This window comes from Puma concolor, chromosome B1 (assembly GCF_028749965.1).
Source record: "Puma concolor isolate L17-30 chromosome B1, mPumCon1.1.hap2, whole genome shotgun sequence".
Taxonomy (NCBI): Eukaryota; Metazoa; Chordata; class Mammalia; order Carnivora; family Felidae; genus Puma; species Puma concolor.
Window position 1 is genome coordinate 124824093 of NC_141670.1, and position 17152 is coordinate 124841244.

At 35.5% G+C, this 17152-nt stretch overlaps 1 long non-coding RNA gene and 1 other non-coding gene across 3 annotated transcripts in view; both read right to left on the reverse strand.

Moving 5' to 3' along the window:
- Positions 1 to 17152, reverse strand: part of LOC147581868 (uncharacterized) — a 29854-nt gene that overhangs the window by 9936 nt on the left and 2766 nt on the right. The gene's annotated exons all lie outside the window — the stretch shown is intronic.
- On the reverse strand, positions 8984 to 9088 carry LOC112859153 (U6 spliceosomal RNA). The gene has a single exon (XR_003223469.1). It is a non-coding gene; the product is annotated as a U6 spliceosomal RNA (small nuclear RNA).

A 17152-nucleotide genomic window follows, 5' to 3' on the forward strand; every position in this document is an offset into this window, starting at 1 on the left:
TCTTCTTCTTCTCCTTCTTCTACAATGTGGGGCTTGAACTCATAAACCTGAGATAAGAGTTACATACTCTACCCACTGAGCCAGCCAGCACCCCAGAAGTAAGAGCTTTGATACTATTCCATATGAGGTGCCAAGTTGACAGAAATTCCCATGAGGTCATTGGAAAGAGTATATTCTACATATTTGCTGGCAAACCTGTAGGAGTTTAGTTGTAATCCTACTCTAGAGCAAGTGGTGTTGAGATTTTGTTTTGTTTTGTTTTTTGTTTTTTGTTTTGCGATCTATGAGTCCCTGACCAGAATGAACTTGGTAACTTGGTTGAGAAAATAAAACACAGAAATGAAAAAATTATAGAACAATAGCAAATTCTTCCATATTCCTGACATTTCATTCTTCCCTGCTTCAGTCCTCATATATCACTGATCAATTAGAAGTCATATCCTTTCCTCTTAATTACCATGGTACTCTATCTATAAGTTGAATTATAATAATTTTTGTGCATATATTTTCTCTATTGGTCTTCCCACCAGGAATAGCCTGGCCAGCAAGACAAAAATATTCATCTCTGTATTGGGGTGGCTTTGCCTGAGTGATTTGCTTTTTATTTCCTTCCATAGCCAATCAATACTTCCTTCCCTTTTTTTATGGATACATTCTTTCATTAGCTATGTTAATATATTCAATAAGTTACCTCAAATATTGCAGGCTTGACTTGGCAAGAATTCTGTCTTTCAGGTGACTTTGCCTATAAATGAATTATATGTAAGTACATAGTTTTATTCTTTGAAGACAATCTTATTTAACTCATATCCAAATTCTTTAGAGAACACCCCCAGTAGCATTCTGTACTGACAATTGCAGAAAGTAAATTAATGTTTTACTTATAGCTACACTGAGGTTGGTATCATATTCTGGACATCGATAACTATTCTGATTGTGTAAGATGGTGTTTTAGGAAATCTTTTGAGCATTGTTCTCCTTGTAATTACTTCACTTGAGCTTAGGTACCCTGCTGTTGTATTATTTCCATGTGCCTTCATTTGCATATTTCCATTGTGATAAACATCTGCATTGATCCTTATTTCCTTCCCTCCAGTCTCAGGAGATGAAGTGTCCCTCCCACTGCTCAACTCACAGCAATCTGGCTTCTGCTTATCCCCCACCTTCTTCACCCCATGACTGAGATTATCTCTACTGAAATAAATAATGCATTAAAAATGCCAAATTCAGACAATCCACTTCAATCTTTATCTTACTAAATCTCTCTTCTACTTCTGATTGTTGGACAAACAGTTCTCAAAGCTCCATCCTCTATGCTTTTAGCTTTCCTGACATTATTTATTCTGATTCTAATCACATATGCCTAACCAATTTTATTATTTTCATTCACAGGATCCTCCTCTTTTGCCTACAGGTCTTTAATCTTAGTTGTGTCTGAGGGTTCTTCCTATCTTCAGGCACTGTTTGTCTCTTTTTGTCTTATGTTGGGTGACCATTAATCTCTCTTCCCTTTTTTTTTTAAAGTTTATTTTGAGGGAGAAAAAGCATGAGTGGGGAAGGGGCAGAGAGAGAGGTGAGAGAGAGAATCTCAAGCAGGCTCTGTGCTACCAGTGCAGAGGCCAACGTGTGGCTTGAACTCATAAACTGTGAGATCATGACCTGAGCCAAAGTCAGCCACTCAACTGACTGAGCCACCCAGGCACCTCTCATATGCTGACTTCCAAATCTCTATCCCAATCTCGATACCTCCTTTCATACTTAGATAACTAACTAGTTACAAATTTCTATGTATTGACAATGTTTTGGTATTTCACAACATGGAAATAAAGCATCACTTTTGTTGGCCAAACTTGAAATTTCTTAACAAGCTGTATTGATATTAGGTATAAATTTTTCATGTCATCACAGAAATCTCTTCCATATAATCTTCTTTTCAATGTTTTCTATTTCATTAGATATATAAATTAAAAAGGGGAGAAATTAAATACTTTCATAAATGTATGAGAAATTAAATAAATACATAACTACAGCTGGATATGTTATCTCAAGTCTCTCATTTCAGTGTTCTTTTACTTAACACTGGGTCTCCAGATGTAACTATACTAGTTTTATATCAATGTCTTATCAGTTAAAATATTTTGTCCCTAACAGAAATCTTCCCTCCAACTGGCTTAAACAACAAAAAGATTATCTCACATATCTGTTATTCCTGAAGTAGGGTCAGCTCCAAGGTTAGTCTCTTCAGTAACATGAAGACATAGGTTTACTCTATTTTCTAATATGCTTATGTCCTGTACGTTATTATCAAGTACATTATTCTGTGATTTTAAGGGTGATTTAGTTTTATGAATTTCAACAACATAATTCTATATATCCACAAGTTAGTTCTGCCCATTAGGTCTGGACATAGTAACATTCAAAAAAAGAAGAGACACCATTTTGTCCTGTGGCTCTCTTGTAGAAATACAATTTCCTCAGAATCACTAGTAGACTATATTTTACAATTCTTTGGCCACTGGATTAATTTGTTATTGCTGTCATAACAAATGGCCACAAACTTAGTAGCTTATAGCAACATTCATTTGTCATCTCATAGTTCTATAGGATAGAAATCTGGGTGGGCTCTACTGGGTTCTGTGTTTAGAAACTCACAAAGCTAATGTCCAGTTTGTAGAGGATGCTGGGCTTCTTTCTGGAAGAGTTGAGGAAAAACTCACTTCCAAGCTCATTCAGGTTGTTCACAAAATCTAGTTCACTGTGGTAATAAGACCAACATCCTCCTTTCCTTGCTGGCTATTAGCTAAGGGGTGGATCTGAGTAATTTGGGGCTGTCTGCATTCCTCATCAAGTGGTTCTCTTCTATCCTATTGTTTTGAATCTCTTTCTTTTTAAAAAATTTTTAAATGTTTATTCATTTTTGAGAGAGAGAGAGAGAGAGTGAGCAGGGAAGGGGCAGAGAGAGAGGGAGACATAGAATCTAAAAGCAGGCTCCAGGCTCTGAGCTGTCAGCACAGAGCCCGATGTGGGGCTTGAACTTGAGATCATGACCTGAACCAAAGTCGGACGGTCAACCAACTGAGTCACCCAGGTGCCCCATCTCTGACTTTTTTTGCTATCATCTGAAGAAACCCCTCTGCTTTTTAGAGCTGGTGTGATTAGATTTTAAGCTTGCCCAGATAATTTCTCTTTAAGACTGTGCCAAAGAAGAGAACACAAGCATGAAAGTGACATCTCACCATGTTCATAGGCTTCAGGGATTAGGGTGAGAAATCTTTAAGGACTCATTTTAGAATTATGCCTACAATAGCCATAGTTGGGTCACAAACCCTTTCTGAATTAATCATTGTCAAAGGGAATGAATTACCATAGTTTACTCAGATAGTTTTCTGTGGTGGAATTAACTTGTTGGGGAATAAACAATAATGTCCACTATGTACTCACATTATAATGCTTCTCTTGAGAAGTGCGAAATGGGCTCATATATTCTCTCTAGTCTCCCTCTCTCTCTCTCCCTATATATATATACATACATACACACATTTCTTACGAAGAACAGTATATCCTGTTATTACTCTATTTTCCTCCTTATTTATCACAGTGGGTAGTACACATTGGTTACAATATCAGTTAAACATTATTTTAAGGGAAGAGAAAAAAGACTTTTTGAAGTGAAGCCTAGCCTTTAAGAACAAAAAGAACAGAATCTATCTTTCCTATCCTATCATGGTAACCGATCTTAAAAAAAGACAGCTGATTAACTTGTTGGGCTGATGGTTGGCAACAGTGTTATGGTTTCGAATTTGGAATTTCTTTCATGTCTTTATGTAAAACATGTAGTAGAATTTGGCAGATACTGCTGATATTTGTTCAGCGGTTATAGGGTAAGTCATCTTTGATGTCTGGGAACAACTTTCTATAAGAAATCATTGTCCACTTAGCATTACCATTGATGAGCTATTCATGGAATCATTAACTTTCAAGGATCTCCAGTATTGCTTCAAGAGGCCCTCTCTAGTAATTATCCAACTTCTTGTTCTCTTACTCCCTCAGGCCATTCACCACACTGCTTTGCCTGGTTTGTTGAAATGTAAGGGCAATTTGGCTATATTTACTCTGTTAATATTTAGAGTAGCCCAGTGTAGCTAACAATGTAGATGTCATTTTCCCTACTCCTCTTTTCATATGTGATCCTCTAGAAGCTGTTTCTTTTGTCCATGATGATGACTTTCCTCTAAACAGGAGAACTTTTTCATTAGGCAAAAGTAGAGACATTTCCCTATTAGTCTCTTAAATAAGGATTTACCACAGTTGATTGTACCATCTGGTAGAAGTATACAGTAGGTAATTAGGCAAAACTTCTCCAAGAACCTGAGCCAGGGTTGGGAGATTGTCCAGGTGAGGTGTACATTCTGTTTATTTGGCTGATGTGCTGTCCTGTATGTCAAGATACAGTTCAAGAACTGATAAACTTTGTGAAATATAAATAATTCCAGAAAATGAAGTGATAGTGAAAACATTAGATAGATCTGGGACTTTTGTTCTAAATATGGTACTTTTAGCAAATAAAAGGTCAACTGGCTACTAAATTGAATAGACCTTAGTCATTTTCTATTGTTACTGGATGAATTTATTCATTTTTAACCATGAGGAGATAAGGTTCCTAACTGGATATAATGAGCTTAAGGCAAGCAGTGAAGTAAGAAACATTCACTAGCATCTGATTTTAAGCATTCAAAGTCAGTGGAATCATCAGTCCACTTTACTATATTATAGTGTTTTATTATACATTAGTAATACTATAAAAATGTACATTTGATAGACATGAATGTTAAACATCCATAGGTTTTTGGTGTATTTCACTATAGAGATGGCTGTTCTCTCTCGGTTACTTAAATTATTCATCCAATGCTAGAATTCTGCTTGCTATGTTCATAAATAAGGCCATAAAACATGGTATATTGGAAATACTATATTGTCAAGAACTTTTCTCTTTATTGTTATACAGGTTTCCTATTAAATTATTTACATGTAACTATTTATAAAATGAAATTATTTTATTTGTGAATTAATACGAGGATGAATGACTTTATTAGCATAAATTGGTAAAATTGTGCCATCTAGTGCCCTTTTTGAAAAAACTTGTTTTTAAAAAAATTTTCAGTTTCCAGAATCTTAAATATTACAGATTAAAAAATGAGTCTAGAAATCATTTTCCAACCCCTACATATTACAGATAAAAATGAGTGCAAAAATGAAAATAAAGTTAGGACACATGTTACTGGAAGAGTGTACTCCAGGCACAGGAAAGAATTCTAGCAAATACATAGGAATTGGTGTGGTCATTCCAAGGATTTCCTAAGATATGTTTACCACACCTATTATAACATTCTCTGTGAAGTGTGTGTATTAGTGGAGAGTAGGAATAAGAAGAATGACTAAAAGACCACTAGATAATGAGATTCTTGGTAGTTGGTGGCGAATGGGATGACCTTCAAGAATGGGGCCTGAAGATTCTTCTCTCCTTTACTTTTCCTATCTGATTATGTTGCCACCTCAGGCTCTATCCCAAGAACTGGGGTAAGCAGAGTTGTGTGTGGGTTTGTGTGCTTGTGTTTTGATAAGAGGGGAAAAGAGGTGTCCGAGGTATATTAGAATGAACAGGGGGAAATGTGAGAGAGAAGGCAGAAAAATGAAAGATTATATTTTAATGTCCTAGTAGCTGAAATTAATTTGACAGAAAGTTTTGGAGTCACATTTATCCAGGTTTGGGTTTGTGTGAGTTTGGAATTACTGGATTACTTTTGGAGACTTAATTTTCATATGCTAAAAAAAAAAAGTAGAGGAGGAAGCAAAGAAAGATAAATTCAGATACCTTATCAAATAGTTGTATAAAATGTGACATAATGAATATCAGTTCCTTTTAACCACAAATATGTTAGGAAAAATGTCTTCAACTCTCTACTGTATATGTGGGACATATGCATATCACTTGTGTTAGTTATTCAGCCAGTTCAATTAGGCTAAAACTTTCTTTTATCTAGTAACCTTCCCTTAACTACTGATAATGCACCATCTTGTGACTTCTATTATTTTCTTGACATTTTTGTATCTTGAATTGCCACTTATTAACGTTTTTAGGATTTGCACCAACTACCGTACTTATATCTATATCATCTATCTATGTATCTACAAAAATGTGTTGTATACCTCTCAATATCTTGTTTATAACAAGGAATTAATAAATACTTGTTACCTTATTTACTGGGCTTTAGTAGAATTTTCCTTCACCCAGGTAAAGACATGTTACCAACAAATCCTTTATATTACAACCATGAGAAGAAAGTATATTTCATCAAACACATTTGAAATTTCATAAACACTTGTGTATTTTAAGATCATAACCTTAGTTTTTATTTTTAATCATGGTAAAAAAACACATAAAAGTTACAATCTTAACTATTTTTTAGTGTTAAGTAGTTTAAGTAATGAACTATTGTTCAGTATTAAGTGTATTCATGTTGTTGTGCAAGGTATCTCCAGAGCTTTTTCATCTTTCCAAATGGATCTCTGTATCCATTAAACAACTCCCCATTTCCTCCTTTACCAGCTCCTGGCAGCCACCATTCTTCTTTCTGTTTCTATGAATTTGACTATTTCAGATACCTCATATAAGTGGTATCATATAGTATTTGTCTTTTTGTGACTGTCTTATTTCACTTAGCATAATGTCCTCAAGTTTCATCAATGTCATAAGCATGTGACAGGGTTTCCTTCCTTTTTAAGGATGATAATATTCAAGGTAATTATTTTTAGAGTATGAGATTTTAGTCAGAAGACTTAATGAATGAGAACTGCAAATCAATTTAATATGGTCTACATAACAGAAGAATATAGATACATATATTTAGTAAAACACTGTACAATGCTGAAACAGAATTCTAATAATGGAGAATCTTCTAAAACTATAATAAGCTCCTTTGGGACTATTATGCAAGACAGCAGGCTTTTTAAAATTCCACGTAAATATATTCTTAAATTTTTTATCAACAATTTATAAGTTGAGCCAGATGAGATTTGTACCTCACTACCATGTAGTTTCCATTTTTAATGTACTGAATTTAAATGAGAAGTGTCAAATTTACTGATTTCTAATCTTTTAAAAGCACACATCACAGTTTAAAAGACTTTTCATTTTGTCTTCATTTTACTTTCTTGAAGAAAAAGTTAAATACCTTACCATGTTACTCACACTTTTTTAAACAAAAGTATTGAATTTGTTATTTGTGTGCCTTATTTTCTCACCATTAAAAGCATATGATCAGTAAATTGTTAACTGGAACTATCCATTATAGGAGGACCCAACCCAGAGTAACCCATGATAAGGACAGGGAAAGCAATCTAAGGATCAGGTTGCAGCATCTGTCTGGATCTCAAACCCAATTTCCAGAGTAACAACAGAAGAATGAGCAAGCAGTTGCCACTGCTTTTCAGGCAGGTGATTTATTATGCAGACTGATTTTGGACAAAGTTAGTAATAGAAACATGTTATCTGTCCCTTCCTGAGAAACTCCTCAGTATGCAAACTTCACTTAACCCAGTTTTACATAACTTAATTTCCTTCATGACCCAACATTTTTCTGGTAAAACCTCTCCAACTGCCTCTCCACATCCTTCCCCATGATGGACCTCATAAGACCACATATGGCTCTGCCTCCAATTACTGTTTACCTCATTTGGCATTGGATTTTTCTCATCAAGGTATCATTTGAATCAAGTGGGAAGATACATATTTCCCAAATGAGCCCAAATGGTATATGCATGTGTGTTGCAACCTTTACTGGAAATATGACCTGATTTACCTTTCACCATGTTCTTGCTTTACCTCATTCATGGCATTAAAACAATATAAACATTTCACAATTCTGCCTGTTCCCCCCACCCCCTGTTTTGTCTCTTTCAACCAAAGTTTCACATATTAAATTTTATTAAATAATCCTGAAGCATTTCTCTTATTTTATAAACAATGAATAAATGTGATAATTATTTATTCCTTCCTTATTCTTCCCCTCCTTGGCCCACATTTTCTCCCCAACTTAGGTAATCTATTAATGTCCAAATATGCATCCTTTCATATTTACTCCATGCTTAATCATATACATAAATATACAAGCACATATACGTTTAACATGTACAGTGGTTTTGGGGGGCGGGTTAATTCTTGGTTTTAGAAAAATGATGTCTCACATTTGTCTGAATCTTGTTCTTCTTAACAATACCTGATGGAAATCATGCCAACTAACTGCAATGACTTTAATTCAATGTTTAAAATGTCTGCATAGTATTTTATGGTGACATGATTCAGTCATTCCCTTCATTAATAGGTATTTCATTTTTTACTGTTGTTTACTTTTTACACAGTACAAAGTTTGTTTAAATATATGGATAAAAGTATGTATGTATATCATTTTATGATATAGTATTTAAGTTTTATGGGATATCTATGGCATATTCACAGATAGCTTTACAAAAAAGCAATAGTTCACATTTATCCATTATGAAATTATATTTTCTTGCATCTTCCCAGAAAATGTTTTTCATTGGTCTTTTAAATCTTTGTCATTATGATGACTAAAAAAGTAGTATTTCACTTCATTCTGATAGGCATTTCCTTTTAAATTTTGATATTGTCATATAAGGACTATCTTTTCTCTAAGTTTTTGTCTCTAGGGGTTAAGCTCTCCCTTGCCCATACATATAATTTTCTAGATTTTTACACATGAATTTTAATGTTCCATGTTTTACATTTACATCTTAAAAAATCTGGAAATTATTTTTATTTTTTTTCTTCTAAGATTGTATTTAAATTCAAGTTAGTTAACATATAGCGTGTAGTGTAGTATTGGTTTCAGCAGTAGTATTTAGTGATTCGTCACTTACCTATAACACCCAGTGCTCATCACAATTAGTGCCTTCCTTAATGGCCCCAAATATGGAATGCTTCATGGATTTTTATGCCATCCTAGCACAGGGGCCATTCAAATCTTCTCCATATTGTTCCAACTGGAAACTATTTTTTAAATGTGAAATATAGGGGTAAATTCTACTGTCGTTTAAATTGGGTAGTCATTTGTGTCAGCAGAATTTATTAAGGAGTTCATTTGTTTCTCACTTAAAATACATTTGTCTTATATTAAATGGCTACATATATTGGAAAACATTTCTGGAATTTTTCTTTAGTTCTTTTGATCTATTTGTCTATTTTTAGGCCAATAGCCTAATTGATATTTTTATGATATTGTCTTCCCACTTAACTTTGGTATCTTTCCATTGTTTACATCTTCTGTATTTAGGTTCTATGAGTTTCCCATTACATAATTCTATGTATATAATTTTTTCATTATTGCAAATGATTTTTTTTACAATTTCCTTTTTAGTTACTTATTAGTATAGATTAAAAAATTACTGGTTTTTATATATTTAACTTGAACCCGGTCACTTTACTTATTTCTCTTATTAATTCTAGGGTAATTTTAATACACTTTCCTGTGTCATTTTGTTATCTGATCACAACAAGGGCAAAAATATATTTTCCAATTTAAATTTTTTTTTTTCAACGTTTATTTATTTTTGGGATAGAGAGAGACAGAGCATGAACGGGGGAGGGGCAGAGAGAGAGGGAGACACAGAATCGGAAACAGGCTCCAGGCTCTGAGCCATCAGCCCAGAGCCTGACGCGGGGCTCGAACTCACGGAGCGCGAGATCGTGACCTGCCTGAAGTCGGACGCTTAACCGACTGCGCCACCCAGGCGCCCCTTAGCTATCATTTTCATCTGGTATTTATGCCTGCTTTAAAAAAAATATATTGGGGCGCCTGGGTGGCGCAGTCGGTTAAGCGTCCGACTTCAGGCAGGTCACGATCTCGCGCTCCGTGAGTTCGAGCCCCGCGTCAGGCTCTGGGCTGATGGCTCAGAGCCTGGAGCCTGTTTCCGATTCTGTGTCTCCCTCTCTCTCTGCCCCTCCCCCGTTCATGCTCTGTCTCTCTCTATCCCAAAAATAAATAAACGTTGAAAAAAAAAATTAAAAAAAAAATATTTGTTTGTTTATTTATTTGCTTATTTATTTATTTTTGAGAGAGAGAGAGAGAGAGAGAGAGAGAGAGAACAGGGAAGAGCAGAGAGAGAGGGAGAGAAATAATCCCAAGCAAACTCTGCACTGTCTGCAGAGTCTGACGTGGGACTTGATCTCATGAACCATGATCGTGACCTGGCTGAAATCAAGAGTCTGATGCTTAACCTACTGAGCCACTCAGGTCTCCCAAATAATACTTTTTAAAAAGCAACAGAAACTATCAGCAAATGTGGCTGTCTGTGAAAACTTTTAGGAGATGAATACTTATGATAAACATGGTCCATTCTTTTTCTCAAGGAGTAGCCATTAATCCTTTGTTGTTTCATAACATTTAAAAATTTTGATTCTCATTAAATTTAAAATACTAAGCTAGTATCAAAGCAATATTTCTTTGCTGGTGTTTCATTTTATATTTTACTATCCTTTTTAAAAAGTTCAACAAATATTAAAAATGTACTCTTTAAAATGTGTTATGTAGCCATGGAGGGTAGGGAGTTGTTTTTGTGGAAAGAGGACAGAGAAAGGGAAAGGATGTTGAAGAAGGGTACAGATCATCTAAGCAGAAAATCAACAAGGATATAATAATTGTAAATATTTATGCCCCCAACGTGGAAACGCCCAAATATATAAGTCAATTAATCACAAGAAAACCAGCCCTCAATAGGTACAAAAAGATCCAGATCATACTGTGCATATTTTCGGACAACAATGCTGTGAAACTCAAAATAAGCACAAGAAAACATTTAGAGAAACCATGAATACTTGGAGACTAAAGAACATCCTATTAAAGAATGAATGAGTTAGCCAAAATGTTAAAGGGGAAATTAAAAAGTACATGGCAGCCAATGAAAATGATAATACCACAGCCCCAAACCTCTGGGATGCAGCAAATGTGGTCATAAGAGGGAAGTATGTAGCAATCCAGGCCTTCCTAAAGAAGGAGGAAAGGTCTCAGATACACAACTTAACCTTACACCTTAAAAAGGTGGAAAAAGAACAGCAAATAAAATCCCAAACCAGCAGAAATCAATGCTATTGAAATTAAAAAAACAAAAAACAAAAAACAACCCCCCCCCCCAAAAAAAAACAAACAGTTGAACAGATCAATGAAACCAAGAGCTGGCCCTTTGAAAGAATTAACAAAATTTGATCTACCCAGCCAGTATGATCAAATAGAAAAAGGAAAGGACCCAAATAAATAAAATCACTAATGAAAGAGGAGATATCACAACCAACACTGCAGAAAAACAAACAATAATAAGAGAATGTTATGAGCAATTATATGCCAACAAATTGGGCAATCTGGAAGAAATGGACAAATTCCTAGAAATATATAGACTACCAAAACTGAAACAGGAAGAAGTAGAAAATTTGAACACACCCATAACCAGTACAGAAACAGAATTAGTAATCAAAAATCTTGACAAACAAGAGTCCAGGGCCAATGGCTTTCCAGGGAGAATTCTACCAAATATTTAAAGAAGAGTTGAGACCTATTTTTTGGAAGCTGTTCCAAAAGATAGAAATGGAAGTAAAACTTCCAAACCCATTCTATGAGGCCAGCATTTACCTTAATTACAAAACCAGACAAAGACCCCAATAAAAATTAAGAGAACAATAGACCAATTTCCCTGATAGAGATGGATGCAAATTCTCGACAAGATACTAGCAAACTGGATCTAACAATACATTAAAAGAATTATTCACCATGATCAAGTGGGATTTATTCCTGGGATGCAGGGCTGGTCCAATATCTGCATATCAATCAATGGGATACATCACAATAAGTATTTGACAAAATACAACATCCTTTCTGGATAAAAACCCTCAAGAAAGTAGGGATAGAAGGATCATACCTCAAGATCATAAAGATCATATATGAAAGACCAACTGCTAATATCATCCTCAATGGGGAAAACCTGAGAGCTTTCCCCCTAAGGTCAGGAACACAATAGGAATGTCCATTTTCACCATTGCTATTCAACATAGTGTTGGAAGTCCTAGCCCCAGCATTCAGACAACACAGAGAAATAAAAGGCATCCAAATCAGCAAGGAGGAAGTCAAACTTTCACTCTTCGCAGACGACATGATATTCCATATAGAAAACCCAAAAGACTCCACCAAAAAACTTTTAGAACTGAGACATGAATTCAGCAAAGTCGCAGGATATAAAATCAATGTACAGAAAGTGGTTGCATTTCTATATACCAATAATGAAGCATGAGAAAAAAATTCAGATTTCAATTCCATTTACAATTGCACCAAAAACCACAGAATAACTAGGAATAAAACTAAACAAAGAGGTGAAATATCTATATACTGAAAACTATAGAAAGCTTGTGAAAGAAATTGAAGAAGCCACAAAGAAACGGAAAAACATTCCATGCTCATTGATTGGAAGAACAAATATTGTTAAAATGTCAATACTACCCAAAGCAATCTACATATTCACTGCAATCCCTATCAAAATAACACAAGCATTCTTCACAGAGCTAGAACAAACAATCCTAAAATTTGTATGGAACCAGAAATGACCCCGAACAGCCAAAGCAATCTTGAGAAAGAAAACCAAAGCTGGAAGCGTCACAATTCCGTACTTCAAGGTGTATTACAAAGCTGTAATCATCAAGACATTAAGGTACTGGCACAAAAGAGACACATAGATCAGTGGAACAGAACAGAGAACCCAGAAATGGACCTACAAACATATGGCCAACTAATCTTTGACAAAGCAGGAAAGAATATCCAATGGAATAAAGACAGTCTCTTCAGCAAATGGTGTTGGGAAAACTGAACAGCAACATGCAGAAGAATGAACCTGGACCACTTTCTTATACCATATACAAAAATAAACTCAAAATGGATGAAAGGCCTAAATGTAAGACAGGAAGCCGTCAAAATCCTAGAGGAGAAAACAGGTAACGACCTCTTTGACCTGGGCCACAGCAACTTCTTACTTGACATGTCTCCAGAGGGAAGGGAAACAAAAGCAAAAATGAACTATTGGTACCTCATTAAGATAAAAAGCTTCTGCACAGTGAAGGAAACTATCAGCAAAACTAAAAGACAACTGATGGAATGGGAGAAGATATTTGCAAATGACATATCTGATAAAGGGTTAGTATCTAGAATCTATAAAGAACTTATCAAACTCAACACCCAAAAAGCAAATAATCCAGTGAAGAAATGGGCAAAAGACATGAATAGACACTTTTCCAAAGAAGACATCCAGATGGCTAACAGACACATGAAAAACTGCTCAACATCACTCATCATCAGGGAAACACAAATCAAACCCACAATGAGATACCACCTCACACCTGTCAGAATGGTTAACATTAACAACTCAGGCAACAACAGATGTTGGCGAGGATGAGGAGAAAGAGGATCTCTTTTGCACTGCTTGTGGGAATGCAAACTGGTGCAGCCACTCTAGAAAACAGTATGGAGGGTCTTCAAAAAATTAAAAATATGGGAATGCAAGCTGGTGCAGCCACTCTGGAAAACAGTGTGGAGGTTCCTCAAAAAACTAAAAATAGAACTACCCTACAACCCAGCAATTGCATTACTAGGTATTTATCCAAGGGATACAGGTGTGCTGTTTCGAAGGGACACATGCACCACAATGTTTATAGCGGTGCTATAGACAATAGCCAAAGTATGGAAAGAGCCCAAATTTCCATCGATGGATTAATGGATAAAGAAGATGTGGTATATACAGACAATGGAGTATTACTCAGCAATCAAAAAGAATGAAATCTTGCCATTTGCAACTACGTGGATGGAACTGGAGGGTATTATGCTAAGTGAACTTAGTCAGAGAAAGACAAATATCATATGACTTCACTCATATGAGGACTTTAAGACACAGAACAGATGAACATAAGCGAAAGGAAGCAAAAATAATATAAAAACAGGGAGAGGACAAAAACATAAGAGACTCATAAATATGGAGAACAAACTGAGGGTTACTGGAGGGGTTGTGGGAAGGGGGTGGGCTAAATGGGTAAGGGGCACTAAGGAATCTGCTCCTGAAATCACTGTTGTACTATATGCTAATTTGGATATAAATTAAAAAAAAAAATTAAAATAGAATTACCCTATGAACCAGCAATTACACTACTAGGTATTTATCTAAAGGATACAGGAGCGCTGATTCGAAGGAGCACATGCACCCCAATGTTTATAGCAGCACTATTGACAAAAGCCAAAGTACGGAAAGAGCCCAAATGTCCATCAACTGATGAATGGATAAAGAAGACGTGGTATATATATACATATGTATACGTATATGTATATGTATATGTATATGTATATGTATATGTATATGTATACACACATACAATGAAATATTACTCGGCAATCAAAAAGAATAAAATATTGCCATTTGCAACAATGTGGATGGAACTACAATGTATTATGCTAAACAAAGTAAGTCAGAGAAAGACAAATCATATTATTTCACTCATATGTGGAATTTAAAATACAAAACAGATGAACATAAGGCAAGGGAAAAATCATATAAAAACAGAGAGGGAGACAAACCATAAGAGACCCTTAAATACAGAGAACAAACTGAGGGTTGCTGGGTAAGTGGAAGGGCTAAAGGGTGAGGGGCATTAAGGAGGACAGAAGTTGGGATGAGCACTGGGTGTTATATGTAAGTGATGAATCACTAAATTCTATTCCTGAAATTATTATTATAGTATATGTTAACTAACTTGGGTATAAATTAAAAAAAAAAAAGAAAAAATGTGCTATCTAAATGTTGTAATTAAAAAGTGATGTTCTCTAGAGTTTACCATTCATAGTAAGAAATGAAGGAAGGGCATTTCCAGGCAGGGATAAAGTCCTGAATGGAAGCACAGAGATGAAAAGGGCAAGGTTTGTTGAATATGTAACTTGTATGAATGGGGGATATTGGAAGATAGAGAAATTGAAAGTAGACTGGCTTGTCTGAAACACCCAATGCCAAGCTTACGTCATAGCAATAGGAGAGTTTTGAGCATGAGAGTGACATTCTCAAAATTGTACTTAGGAAGATTAATCTAACTATATGTGTGGGATCAACTGCAACAGAGAAATTAGAAAAGGATTCCAGTTGAAATGTTAGAATACAACAAATAAGTAAGAGAGCCTATCAACAAAATGACAGTGAGAATTCAGTGAGGGGTGGATTTCAGAAAGATCACAGAGATGAAAACAATACAACTGGCACTTGTTTGGATGTGGGAGCACAAAGAGAAGTAGTCTAAGAAGTAGTTTAAGGCTTATATATGGGAAGATACTGCTCTTCTGAACAGAAAAGAGATTAGGAGGATGATCTGGCATTCCAGAGAAAAAAATGAGTTAAGATTTGAGAATATTTGAAGTGACGGTGGATCACTTATATTTAAATGTTAAGCAGACACCTGAAACACATGAATCTCAAAGAAGATACATGGTTTGAGAATGGATCATTACCAAGGGAAAAAGAAAAGGATGGGAGAGAAAGAAAGATGAGAGAAAAACAAAAATCAGAGGAGACAGTAGGTGCTCTTACAATAAAGTATAATGAGAACCTGGAAGGTAGGGTACCATGGACATCAAAGGAGGGGAAAGTTCCCCAAGAGGGTGATTGTGGAAAAAACTGAGGCGTTTCTTTTTACGTTGACTCCTTTCTCCTGAGAAATACAACCTGGTACCCAGAAATAGGCTACATTTCCCTCTTTTATATCTACATGTGCCTGTTGACATAGTTTGGGCCAGTGAAATGTAAGCACATATTTTCTGCGTTTCTTCTAGGAGGCCTCCTTGACAGGGAGGGATGTACACTTTTTATTTTTTCTTCCTGCTGCTTATAATGGTTGGAACTCCAGCAAATAATTTTTAGACCATGAGCTCATGTCAGACTGGGAGGCATACATCAAGATATGGAACAGCATAACAGAGCATCCTGGTTCCCTGCCATGAAGGAGCCACTATATCACTCCTGATATTATCACTATATCACTCTGGACTTTCCTTTTTCAGATTAATAAATAAACATACAGCCAATCTCAAATAAGAATTGAGAAAAAAATTATTGCGTGTGATAGTAGAGCACAGTTGGGGACATTTCCCTCATAATGGCTATGAAAACAGGTCTAGAGTCAAACTGGCTTTAAATCTAGCTCTGTTATCCATTAACTATGTGATACTGGGTGAAAAATGTAATGGTTGTCACCATATTAACAGAGATATTAATAGAACCTACCTCAAGAGTTATATGAGAAATTATTTAGATTGTTTATATAAGGTTCTTCACACAGTGCAAGCACATAGTAGGTGCTCAATAAATGTAAGTGAAAAAAATCAGGTGATCACTGATAACGTGCTGTAATTTTTAAAACATATTTCATGGAATGTTGTAATTTCAGAATCATATTAAGTCTGCAGTTTAGGGGCACCTGGGTGGCTCAGCTGGTTGAGTGGCTGACTTTGGCTCAGGTCATGATCTCGATGTTCATGAATTCAGCCCCACATTGGACTCACTGCTGTCAGCCTGTCAAGGCAGAGCCCACTTCTGGATCCTCTGTCCCCCTCTTTCTCTGCCCCTCCCCTGCTTGTGCTCTCTCCCCCCGTGCCTCCCCCCAAACTCTGTAGTTTAGAGAAACACATTTATATTAAACAAAATACTGAACATAAAATATACTTTGTAAGCTTCAGCTTATTATATAAATAAAAATTTTTACCATTTTAACCTGAACGCATATCATTTTACAGCGTGACCTCTCATAACACTGACAGATACATTCAGTTGTATAATACACGCTAAGTGATTTATTATCATCATTTGATTTTTATTTTTACAAAAAGCAAAACAATGGAAACTAAGTCATAATGGGTTTAAGAAATCAGTTTCAACTCAGCTTGATAATATTTATAAGGTATTTAAGACTATTTAAGGCAGAATTCCCACACCTCATGCAATACTCCAGATGTCACCTGTTATCTACTTAATCCTCAAAATGTTATAAGGAAAAATTGGTGACTATGAAGTT